Source organism: Lynx rufus, unplaced genomic scaffold (assembly GCF_022079265.1).
Source record: "Lynx rufus isolate CCGP_SWC_20201006 ecotype Redwood Valley unplaced genomic scaffold, mLynRuf1.p SCAF_4, whole genome shotgun sequence".
Lineage (NCBI taxonomy): Eukaryota > Metazoa > Chordata > Mammalia > Carnivora > Felidae > Lynx > Lynx rufus.
The window spans coordinates 93,915,904-93,930,141 of record NW_025814856.1 but is presented as its reverse complement, the minus strand read 5'-3'; positions in this window follow the sequence as shown (position 1 = coordinate 93,930,141).

Genomic DNA, 14,238 nt, shown 5'->3' with positions numbered 1-14,238 from the left:
GCAAGATCATGACCTAGGCTGAAGTTGGACCCTTAACCGACTAAGCCACCTAGGCACTCCAGGTATTTCTTTTTTATTTTATAGAATTAACAATTGGATCCATGTAAGTCTGGACCTTTCCTTTTGGAAGGTGGTGAAGTATAAATTTAATTAATAAATTTAAAAAGTGAATTAATTCCTAAGTGTTGACACTTAAAAGTTTGGAACTTTCCCATTTTATTTATATTATTGAATTTATTGGTAGGAATTTGTTCCTAATGATCTCTCATTACACCTTTAACATCCTAGGGTCTGTAGGATCTTTTTTTCTGAACTCTGGAAGTTTATCAATTTTCCTGTTATGTCAAAAAATGAAATGATATTTTTCGGTAAACTCATCTTCGTTTTTTGCTTTTTATTTTACTAATATCTGTTCATTTTAAAATTATTAACCCCTTCCTTCTACTTAGATTTTAATTTGTTTTTTTAAAATCATTTTTAATGTGGAGGTTTAGATTCTAATTTAAACTTTATTTTCCATGTACTGCTATAAATATTCTTCTAGGCACTGATTAAAATCCATTTTTGAAAACTGGATAGGTCGTGTTTTAACTTGCATTTAATTCAATATATTTTCTCATTTTGCTCATAATTTCTCCTTTGACCCATGGGCTGTATAAAACAATGAGACCAAAACAAATGTTGTTTGGAACTCTGAGTAACAAATGGGATAGAAAATAAAGGAAGGATGGTTTGAATTTGTCTGCTTATAGCGACAATGATACTTCTTTAGGAAACTGCATTAAAAACACAGGATTAAAGTTACTATATTTACTCAATGTAAATTATGTATATATACTTATATTTATGTCAGAATTTTCACCAGTTAGTAGTACAGTAAGATAAGGAAGATAAAATCCCTCCTCTCAGAGTAACTTTAGTCTAGTGGCGACAAAAGAGCAAACATATGGGGCAGATGCTGTACAACAGAAATATTTTTAATTTTTAACTTTGTAGTAATTATATTAATAACGTAAATGAAAAAATTAAGTTTAATAATAATATATCTTATTTAACCCTATATATCTAAATATCATTTCAACATGCAATTAATGTAAAATTATTGAGATGTTTTATTTTGTCACTAAGTCTTCAAATAGTTGAGAAGTATTTAATATTTCCAGTATATCATAATTCAGACTAGTTACATTTCAAGCGCTCAATAGCCACAAGTGGCTGGTAGCTACTTTATTGAACCTCAGTATGCTTGAAATAAACAGAAAGTGCTAATTTAGTTTTTACAGAAATATATCTCCATTGGACAAATTCCAGTGGAGTTCCATGGAACTAGCCCATGAGTTTTCAGCATGTAAGAGACGTGATTTGAACCAATTTTTTTTTTAATCTAAATCTTGTGTTATTTTTATGACCCTCGATATATCTACAGTTTCTGGTTTCCCTGCCTCCTACCTTTTTAGATCATTAACTCCTCACTTTCTAAAATCATTATTTGAACTCATGTAATCAAAACTGATGGGCTTTTGGACTACACAGAGCGTTGAAGCAAAAAGCTCATCTCACTGATGTGAACACAAGGTAAGGACAGGAATGTAATAATGCTTCTCTTGACATGACTAGGGAATCAAGTTCTTTATATCTCGAAGTATAAAAGTACATTGCAAAGGTATAATAGTGTGTTCTGGCTGAATCTGTTTTACTGCATAGGCTTTTAAAGAATAATTGGGAAAATTCTATTTGGACAAGCACAATAATAAAATGGATTATATTTGGTTAAAAACATGAAAATGGGTTTTTTATCCACGAATGGGTAAAAAAGTTTTCTTATTGACTGAGAAGCTCAGAATAGTTGATAGGTTTAAGGGCCTTATACTTCAAGATGTCACTGGTACGATCTAGACTTATTTTTAAGCCACCAGATCTATGTCATATTTTGGGGATATACTTTGTGTCCAAAGAAGTTTTTACATATTATGAATGTCACATCTGCAAAATCTAATTCTAAAAATGAACTGACTCACAGAATAAATTTAAACTCATTAATCCAGTCATCGAAACATATATAGTTGACTCTCGAACAACATGGTTAGAACCATGCAGGTCTGCGTATGAAGATTTTTTTCAATAAATACAGTACTATAAATGTACTTTCTCTTCCTTATAATTTCCTTAAGATTTTATTTTCTCTAACTTATTTTATTATAAGAATACAGCATATAATGCATATATAAAACATGTTAATCGATTGTTTCTGTTATTGGTAAGGCTACTGGTCTACAGTAGGCTATTAATAGTTAAGATTTTCCGGAGTCAGAAGTTATATGCAGATTTTGAACCTACAGCAGGGGTGGTCAACCTCCCCCTAACTCCCATCGTTGTTCAAGAGTCAAATGTGGACATATTTATTAAGCATGACAGACTTGGGTGCTGGAATTGCTTACTGAAATCACACAAGTTCTGATTTCTAATACTGCCTCTGGTGAAATGTCTGATTTTGACATATCTCTTAACTTCTCAGGCAGTCTTTAGTGAATATAGCCTGGAAACTATGAGCCTATAGCTCATATTCCATCGAGCACTTGAGGAACAGAGAAAAATATGTTTCCATTGTAGTCTAGTCAGACGTGTAAGCACAAATATTTGATTATTCAAAAACTCCCATGAGAGGTTTGTTTCTGAGATTTCTGTTTACTAGCTCTCAGATCTTGTCACACTTCTAAGCAATGTGATTGTTGCCAATTTTTAAAAACTTTATTGAAAAATATTTTAAGACAGCTGAATAAATAGCTTCCATATTCTTGGAAGGAGAGACTCAATATAGTGTATATGTATACATATTTTCATATAGTTTTATATATCTAGATTTACATTGTTATATGTCATATAATAATTTGTCCTATAATAGTCATATAATAAATTTGTCTTGAATTAGCCAGTGTTGTGAGATTTGACTGCTATGTTTTACCTCCAGGTCAGAACAAAAATTTTAGAGAAAAAATGCTCTATGAAAGGTGTCCACTAGCCCTGCTTCCTTAGATACTAGGTAAAGCAGCTGACTTAGAACATCAGTTGACGCATTGCAGTTAGTTTGACTCACTTCCACTATGCTGTTTCTAAGCCAGTTTAAATTTGATAAGAAAGCCAAGTTGTGCGTTAGAGAGGGTAGGTTTAAAGACTAGCCATTTACAGCTCATTTGGATAACTAAAGAGCTTTGCTAAACTTTAAGACTGAACTTCAACATATAAGATCCTTCAAAAACTGGTGCAAGATAAGCAGACATGATGAAAACAGAGTCTTAAGAAAAATAGTGATAGGTAATCCATGCAGAAAACAGGCATGACACTACAAATATTAAACAAAGCAGCGCATGATTGGGTTCAGAGAGCTATTTGAGGCAATGAAATAGTTACCTGTGCTTGGGCAAATGTAGGTGAAATGAGGTGTAGAATTTGCTTTGCAAGAAGGCATACCTAAGAAGAATAATAAAGACGTGAACATTGAAATGGATACGAGTAAGGAAGGCAAATCTTATCAGAGATGCTGATTATAGATACAGGTCATGAAACTGAAAAATAGCATTTACAAGTAGCACCAAAGGCAATTTCACAGGGCAGTATTCATTCAGATACAACCAGAATCATGCAAGTTTTTACTTCTATTGCAAAGATCATCTCTCTGCTAGTACAAAAGGATGGTTGAAAATGACTGGATCTGCTAATGTGAAAGGATTAGCAACTTATCAAAGTGAAGTGCCTATTCTTTTGGGGAAGGTAGAAAGCCTCTGTGGAGAAATGGTGGTGGTAAGTCTGGGAATCTCTTGAGTGGTGAATGCGGTGACCAAGTATTTAGTTTGTTTGCCATTGAGCTGAACCAGAGGAGAGAAAGTTGCTTAATTAAAGCTATCCTTAATAGTCATGACTCCCAATCAATTATTCCTTCCTACCTGCCTCACTGCCTTAAAACCAAAAACACATCTCCTTTGCATTAGTCATTGTTCTTGCATCTGAGGCTTTACCAGTAGGCAAACTAAATAGTATTTTCTTAACTTATGGAGGTTATATTTAAATCAGGGCAAACAGACACCTAAACAATAGATAAAATGTATATATGTGTAAGTTAGTAATAAATAAATTTTCAAATGAGGTAAGGGAAAGAGGGATAGAAAGCTACTTACAAAACTCAAGGAAGGAGTCTCTCTCTAGTAAGGTGGCATTTGACACTTGAACGAAGTAGAGTGAGACATGGTATCTGGGGAAAGAGAGCACCAGCAGAGATAACTTGTATATGTGACTTTGTTCATGCTATTATTGTATTATCTATGCCAGGAATGTTCTTTTGTCTTCTCTGCCTACCAGTATCTTATTTTGCAAAGCTAGGATTGAATACTCTTTCTTCTTTGGAATTTTTCTTAATTTCAACCAAGCTGTTACTTGATAGGCTAATACAGCCTTTTATTCATGTGCTATAACATCTTTTTAGGCTTATTTATTTTGAAAAGGAGAGCAAGCAAGCACAAGCAGGGGAGGGGCAGAGAGAGAAAGGAACAGAAAATCTCAAGCAGTCTCCACATGCAGTGTAGCATGGGGACTTGATCTTACGGCTCTGAGATCATGACCTAAGCAGATACCAGAGTCCATGCTTAACTGACTGAGCCACCCAGGCACCACTAGAATAGTATCTTTTAAATCACCAAATAATAAAGCATGTGCTAGAGGCTGGGAACATGAAGAATAGGAACTCATGCCCTCACAGAGCCAGTGAAATCATACTCCCCTCAAGGAAGTTATGCAGAGTTTTAATTTTCTAGGATCCTGTCGTCCTCTTTTAGGAGACTATAAGCAATTCGAAGATAGAGACTAGATTTAATTCATGTTAGTATTGCCATATAATTGTAGCATGCCATGTGTTGCAAAATCGTAAAAATATTGACTGATATTGATAGAGAACAGCACTAATATTCATCCAGTGTATCAAGAAGTTGCATTTCAGAATATAGTGTTAGCTATGGCTCTACTTGGAAAGTGGTTCTTTCTGTTTAAGGAAATGAAGTTATCTCCTTTATAGTGAAGAACATGAACCAAATGGAGGAAACCTAACGCTGGTACAGACAAGACCTTATATGAAAGACATAGGGCTTAGCATGTAGGTAGCATTTTGAAGAGAACATTGAAGGGATCAAAGCTGCTATGGAAATCAGTTGAAAAGTGTGTTCTTAAAGTCATCTTTGAAAAACTGCAAAAGTGTAGACCAAGAATACAAAAGCAAAGAGCCAAATCCAGTGCAGAGAATCATAGAACAAGTTTTAAAGAAAAAGATCAGCAGTAAGATTGCTACTTTTTCCTATGCAGGCTGCATTCAATGCACAACAGCAGGGGGTGATATTAACATACAACACTATGTGAATGGAGCATTCTGAAGTTGTGCAATGTGGCAGTTACTACTACCCTTGTCCCAGCACATCTCCAAAGCCTCAAAATCCAGAATAGAATATGACTGGTTCTTCTGTCACCCAGGCTAAAAATTATCCCCATTGCATTTGTCAGAACACTTTGTAATTAGTATTAGAATTCTATTTTTTATTCAAATTCATTTTAAAATATGATGTTCTTTTGTATGTGGTTATTGTCAATGTATATAATTTTTCCATTTTTATGAAATTTCACATTAAAGATCCCTTTTCCTGTTGTCATAAATTTCTTCCCTTAGAGAGAGAACACTTCTTTATTATTATGGAAAAAAAATAGGGAGCTCAAAAAAGTAAAAAAAAAAAAGAGTGGCATGATGCTGTTTCAATAGGAAAGTTTATTTCTGTCCAATGAGCTGCATATTATAGGCATTTAGTACAGATGGTCAAATTATGATTGTTCAACTATGAATTTTTGATTTTATGATAGTACAAAAGTGATTATATATATATAAATATATATATATAAATATATATATATATATATATATATACACACATACATATGTGTGTGTGTGTGTGTGTATGTATACATATATATATTAGAAGGCTAATTAGGACTTTCAGGGAAAATGGCAGAGGAGAAACCTGGGCTCACCTCCTCCTAATGGATACAACAAAATAACACTCACATCAGTGTAAATAACCTGTAAAATGACTCAATGACTGGCAGAATGAACTCCACAATTAAACGTAGATGAGGCCACAGTGAAGAGGGTAAGAAAGGCAGAGACATAGTCAGGAGCTAAATGGACTCATAGGACTGTTCAGGGAGGGGGAGGGATGCCACTGAGGCAGAAAGGGGAAAGAAACAGATTTTCACACTAGGGCACCCAGAAGGGGAATATGAATTTTCATATTTGGCTTTGAAAACCAGAAGGGCTAATTTCCTGAGTTCTTAAAAGCAGTGGGACTTCAAGCCCAGAATTAAAAAAGGGGAGGGGGGATGTGCCTGGGTGGCTCAGTTCGTTGAGCATCCAACTTCGATACAACTTTGGGTCAGGTCATGAACTTGGAGTTTGTGAGTTTGAGCCCCACGTTGGGCTCTGTGGTGACAGCTCAGAGCCAGGAGCCTGCTTTGGATTCTGTGTCTCCCTCTCCCTTTCTTCCTCCCCGACTTGCACTCTGTCTCTTTGTCTCTCAAAAATAAATAAAGATTAATTTTTTTAAAAATCAGCAGGCTATGCTTTAGGAGAGCCAGGAGGATGATAGGAAACTGAGAATATGTCCTTAAAGAGAAAACACAAAAAAAGGCCCATGGAGATAACAGCATGGAAGCAGCAGTTTGAAAGGTGCCTGCAGCATATGGGAAGAAGAATTATTTACTAATCCCAGAGCCAGTCCCAGTAGGACAGACATCTCCATGGACCTCCTCCAGGAACAAAAGAAATGGCAGATGCCATTTCCTACCCCACTCCCCAGAGTAAATACATGACCACCTGAGGGACTGAGTACCTAACTTGTTAGCACTGCCGCCCGACTGCACCACCCCTGCACTGTGCTTCCCTGGGTCCACCCTCTCCAATACAGTCTTGTCTTGGCCAGATCCCAAACAGGGTGGTGCCACAGGCCTGGCAGTGTGCAAGCATCCCCTACAGTGGCCAGCACCACTCCCAAGTAACTACTGCACTAGGAAGAGGGAAAGATAATCCCACTCACACTAGTAAGATGGCAGCCCCAGCAGTGGGCAGGAGGCAGAAAACTGGATTCACTGCCCACGAAAGAAAGCTTATTAGGAACAACACAGGGAAAGCACCCTTAAGTTTGGTGCTATTGCATCTCTGGCAAACACCTGTCCGACTCAACTCAAGCCCAAGGCAGCCCCAGACTGGCCTACAAACACCACAGGGACCAAGCACTGTGCCCACAAAGGCAAGGGAGCAATTGCTGACAACTGTCTGAAGGAAAACGTGGGTGAGCCACAATAGCAGGGCACATGCAACACACATAGGAGATACCCCAGAAATTCCAGGTTCTGGTGAATAGGGGACAATACACAGCAGGACATGACAGGACCTTTTCTTGATAAGGCCATTATTTTCCAGTGCAGGAGATGTAGCTGTCTTTCCTAACATCCTAACACACAGAAACAGACACAGAGATTTAGAAAAAATAAGGAGATAGAAGGATAGGTTCTAAATGAAAAAAACAAAAACAAAACAACGAAAAAACAAAAAAACAAACAGAAAAAAACAGGACAAAATCACAGCAAGAGACCTAAGCCAAATTGATATAAGTAAAATGCCTAATAGGTAATTTAGAGTAATGTTCATCAAGTTACTCACTGGACTTGGGAATAGTGGAGGACATCAGTGAGACCATTAACAGTGAGATAAAAAATAACCAATCAGACATGAAGAACACAAGAAATGAAATTAAAAATACGCTAGATGGAATAAATAGTAGACCATGTGAAATAGAAGAACATATCAGTGAATTAGAGCACAGAGTAATGGAAAGTAATCAAGCTAAGCTGTAGAGAGAAAAAAATGCAAAATGAGAAGAGACTTAGGCAACTCAGTGATACCCTCAAGCATAATAACATTCACATTATAGAAATCTCAGAAGAAAAGAGAAAAAGGACAGAAAATTTATTTCAAGAATTAATAGCTGAAAACTTCCCTAATCTGAGGAAAGAAACAGAAATCCAGATCCAGGAAGTACAACAAAATCAATTCAAAGATATCTACACCAAAAGGCATAATCGTTAAGATGGGAAAATATACTGTTAAAGAGGCAATTTTAAGAGAGATAAGAGGAAAGAAAGCAGTTCCATACATGAGAAGACCAATAAGCCTGTCAGCAGATTTTTCAGCAGAAATCTTGTAGGCCAGAAGGAAGTGGCATGATATATTCAAGGTGCTGAATGGGAAAAATCTGCCACCAAGAATACTCTATCCAGCAAGGCTATCATTCCAAATAGAAGGAGACATAAAGAGTTTCCCAGACATACAAAAGTTACAAGAATTCATGACCACTAAGCCAGTCCACTAAGAAATGCTTCAGAGGACTCTTTGAGTAGAAAGAAAAGACCATAAGCAAGAGTATGGTAAGTAGGAAACATAAAAACAGTAAAATAAATATATCTATAAAAATCAATCAAAGGACTCACCAAATAAAAAGTATGACACCATACACCTAAAATATGGGAGGAGGAGTAAAGAATGAGTTCAAATTTAAGCAACCATCAACTTAATATTGACTGCTATATATTGATGTTATATACAAACTGAATGGTAACCAGCAATAAAAAATGAGTAATAGATATGCAAAAATAAAGAGAAAGGAATCCAAGTATATCACTAAAGAAAGCCAGCAAACCAAGAGATAACAAGAGATGAAAAGAATGAAATACTATAAAAACAATCATAAAACAAGTAACAAAATGGCAATAAATACATACCTATCAATAGTTTCTTTGAATGTAAATGGACAAAATACTCCAATCAAAATATATAGGGTGATGGAATGGATTAACAAAAAGACCCATCTATATCTACAAGAGATTCATTTCAGAGCTAAAGATATAGGCATGATTGAAAGTGAGGAGATGGAGAAATATTTATCAAGCAAATAGATGTAAAAAAAAAAAAGCTGAGGTAGCAATATTTATATCAGAAAAATAGACTTTAAGCAGACTGTGACAAGAGACAAAAAAGGATGCTATATAATCATTAAGAGGACAATCCAGCAAGAAGTTATAATAATTATAAAAATTTGTGCACCCAACGTGTGGCACCCAAATGCTTAAAGCAGTTAAAATAAACATAAGCGAAATAATTGATAATAATAAAATAGTACTAGGCCACTTTAACACTCCATTTATTTATTTATTTATTTAAAAATTTTTAATATTTATTTTTGAGAGACAGAGTGTGAGTGGGGGAGGAGGAGAGAGAGAGGGAGACACAGAATCTGAAGCAGGCCCCAGGCTCCTAGCTGTCACCACAGAGCCTGATACAGGGCTCAAACTCACGAGCTGTGAGATCATGAACTGAGTTGAAGTCGGACGCTTAACCAACTGAGCCACCCAGGCACCCCTTAAGACTTTATTCACTCTTATGTGGATCCTGAGAAAGTTAACAGGAACCCATGGGGGAGGGGAAGGAAAAAAAAAAAAAAAGGACGTTAGAGTGGGAGAGAGCCAAAGCATAAGAGACTGTTAAAAACTGAGAACAAACTGAGGGTTGATGGGGGGTGGGAGGGAGGGGCGGGTGGGTGATGGGTATTGAGGAGGGCACCTTTTGGGATGAGCACTGGGTGTTGTATGGAAACCAATTTGTCAATAAATTTCATATATAAAAAAAAAACAAAACAAAAAACTGAGAACAAACTGAGGGTTGATGGGGGTGGGAGGGAGGAGACGGGTAGGTGATGGGCATTGAAGAGGGAATCTTTTGGGATGAGCACTGGGTGTTGTATGGAAACCAATTTGACAATAAATTTCATGTATTTAAAAAAAAAATAAAGTAAATTCTTCATTCACCAAAAAAAAAAAAAAAAAAGACTTTATTTACGTCAATGGACAGATCATCCACATACCAAATCAACAAGGAAACAGTTACATTCAGAACACTCCATCTTAAAAAATAACATTTTAAAAAAAGTATATTCTTTTCAAATGTACATAAAGCATTCTCCAGAATAGATTACATATTAGGTCACAAAGTAACTCTCAACAAATTTAACAAGATAGAAGTCATTCCATGCAACTTTTCTGACAACAAAGCTATGAAACCAGACATCAACCACAAGAAAAAATCTGAAAAGACCACAAATACATGGAGGTTAAATAACATGCTACTAAAAAATGAATGGGTCAATGAAAACTCAAAGGGGAAATAAAAAAATATATATGGAGACAAATAAAAATGAAAACACAACATTCCAAAATCTTTAAGATGTGACAAAACTTATTCTAAGAGGAAAGTTTGTAGCAATACAGACCTACTTCAAGATATTAAAAAAAAAATCAAATACCCCATCCTTACACCTAAAGGAGCTAGAAAAAGAAGAACAAGCAAAACCCAAAACCAGTAGAAGGAAATAATAAGAAAAATTAAAGCAAAAATAAATGAAATATAAACTAAAAACAAACAAAAAAAATAGAACAGATCAATGAAACTAGGTGCTAGTTCTTTAAAAAGATCAACAAAATTGATAGATAAGCCTTTAGCCAGACCCATCAAAAAGAAGAGAGGACTCAAATAAAATCGCAAATGAAAGAGGAGAAATAACCAACACCACAGAAATATAAAGGATTATATAATATTCTGAAAGATTATACACAAATTGAACAACCTAGAGGAAATTGATAAATTCCTACAAACATAATGTTCCCAAACTGAAGAAAAAATAGAAAATTTGAGCACACTTATTACCAGCAATGATATTGAATCAGTAATTAAACTCTCAACAAACAGAAGTCTAGGACCAGATGGCTTAACAGGTGAATTCTACCAAATATTTAAGAAAGAGTTAATACTTATTTAAACTTTTCTAAAAAATAGAAGGGAAGAAAAACTTTCAAATGCATTCTATGAGGCCAGCATTACCTTGATAGCAAAACCCAATAAAGACACTATAAAAAAATTGCAGGCCAATATCTCTGATGAACATAGATATAAAAATCTTTAGCAAAATATCACCAAACCAAATCCAACAATATATTAAAAAATCATTCACCACAATCAAGTGAGATTTATTCCCAGGATGCAAGGATGGTTCAATATTCACAAATCAGTCAATGTGATACATCACATCAAGAGAAATTTAAAAAAACATATATATGATTATTTCAATAGATGCAGAAAAAGCATTAGACAAAGTATGACATCCTTTCAAGATAAAACCCTGAACAAAGTAGGTTTTGAGGGAACATACCTCAATATAATAAACATCCTCTATGAAGAACCCACTGCTAACATCATACTCAATGGGGAAAAACTGAATTTCCTCTTAACATCATGAATAAGACAAGGATGTCCACTCTCACTACTTTTATTCAATATGTTACTCAAAGTCCTAGCCACAGCAATCAGACAACAAAAAGTAATAAAAGACCTCCAGACTGGTAAGGAAGGAGTAATAGTTTCTCTGTGTGGAGATGACATGATACTATATATGGAAAACGGTAAATACTCCACCAAAAAACTGCTAGAACTGATACATGAATCCTATAAGGTCTCAGGATACAAAATTATTGTACAGAAATCCATTGCATTTCTATACACTAATAATGAAACAACAGAAAGAGAAATTAAGAAAGCAATCCCATTTACAGTTGCACCAAAAATAATAAAATATCTAGGAATAAAGCTAACCAAGGAATTAAAAGATCTGTACTCTGAAAACTATAAAATATTGATGAAAGGAATTGAAGAAGACACAAATGGAATATATTTCATGCTCAAGTATTGGAAGAATAAATGTTGCTAAGATGTCTATATTACCTAAAGCAATCTTCTTGTCTAATGCAATCTCTATCAAAATCCAAAAAGCTTTTTTTCACAAACTAGAATAATCCTAAAGTTTTTATGGAACCCCAAAAGACCCCAAATAGTCAAAACAATCTTGAAAAAGAAAAAGCTGAAGGCATCACAATTGTGCACTTCAAATTATATTACAGAGCTATAGTGATCAAAACAGTGTAATACTGGCACAAAATAGACACCTAGATCAATGGAACACGATAGAATGTCCAGAAACAAACCTGTGATTATATGGTCAATTTATCCTGGACAAGAGGCAAGAATACACAACGGGAAAAAGACAGTGTCTTCTATTAATGGTGTTGGGAACACTGGACAGCTGTGTGCAAAAGAGTGAAACTGTACCAATTTTTTACACCACATACAAAAATAAATTCAAGGTTGATTAAAGACCTAAATGTGAGACCTGAAACCATAAAAATACTAGAAAAAAGCACAGGCAGGAATTTCCCTGAGATCAACAATAGCAACATTTTCTAGCTATGTCACATGAGGTAAGGGCAATCAAAGCAAAAATGAATTATTTGGATTTGTCAAAACAAAAAGCTTCTGCATATTGAAGGAAGCAATCAATAAAACTAAAAGACAACCTACAGAATGGGAGAAGATATTTGCAAATGATACATCCAATAAAAGATTAGTATTCAAAATATATGAAGAACCTATACAACTCAACACCCAAAAGAGAATCCAATTAAAAAATGGGCAGAAGACATTAATAGACATTTCTCCAGAGACATCCAAATGGCCAACAGGCACATGAAGAGATGTTCAACATCACTCATCATCAGGGAAATGCAAGTCAAATCTACAATGAGATATCACCTCACACCTGTCAGTATGGCTAAAATAAAAACACAAGAAATAGCAAGTGTTGGTGAGGCTGTGGAGAAAAAGGAATACTTGTGCACTGTTGGTGGGAAAGCAAACTGGTGCAGGTACTGTGAAAGACTGTATAGAGTTTCTTCCTAAATTAAAAAAAAAAGAAGTACCCTACAATCCAGTAATCACAGTACTGAGTATTTACCTAAAAAGTACAAAGACAATAACTCAATGTGTACATGCACCCCTGTGTTTATTGCAGCTTTACAACAGACATATAACAGAAGCAGCCCAATATCTATCAATAGTTGAATGGATACAAAAGATGTGGTATGTATGTATGTATGTATGTATGTATAAATACACACACAATGAAGTATTATGTGCAGTATGGATACAACTAGAAATTATAATGCTAAGTGAAAAAAGAGAAAAACACTCATGATATCACTCTTATGTGTACTTTAAGAAACAAAATAAATGAAGGAAAAACAGACAGACAAACCAAGAAACAGACTTAGTTACAGAGAACAACCTGATGGTTACCTGAGGGGAGGTAGGTGGGGCGATGGGTGGAACAGGTGAGGGGGATTAAAGAGTGCACTAATCATAATGAGCACTGAGTAATGTATAAAATTGAGTTACTATATATTGTACACCTGAAACTAATATAAACATTGTGTGTTAACTACACTGGTATAAAAACAGGAAACTCAAAAGTGATACACATTCAGTAAAAATTGTCCTCAAAATTGAATTTTGATATTTTCCTGAGCTATCGATATGCAGTATTATACTCCCATGATGGTGTCAGCAATGGCAAGACAGTTCCCCATCAGCCATGTGATCAGAAGAGTAATCAACTGATACATTTGCAACCATTCTGTAAACATAGAGCCATTTTGATTTTCATTTTCTGTACATATTCAATTAATTACAGGAGATATTCGACAGTTTATTATAAAATAGGCTTTATGTTAAATGACTTTACCCAAGTGTAGGCTAATTTAAGCATTCTGAGCACATTTAAGGTAGGCTACGTCCATTAATTTCATTTTTGACTTATGTTTTCAACTTATAATAATTTGTATTTGAAATCCATTGAGTTTTATAATAATTATGGCCAACCAGTGGTCCCTGAAAATCAGCCTGTGTGCTTTGATATGCTCTAGGCTTCATTCTGTCAGAGCCTGATTGCTTCTATCTCCAGTCCAACTAAATGTAGCCATTTTCTCTTGCCACACTGAAGTCACATAAGGTTGAACTTGGTTCTTGCCTTCATAAGAAATGTCCTTAAATGAAGTAGAGTTTTAGAGCAGTATCTCAGGAGGGTAAATTGCCTTGTTGCTGTTCATGTATCTTTGTCTTCATGACCCACCTTCCCAGGCTAGATTCTGTCCCCTTAATTGTTGAGTTGCTGAATCTTGCTGTCTTTTTTCCTAGGCCTTTGAGATCAATTGTTC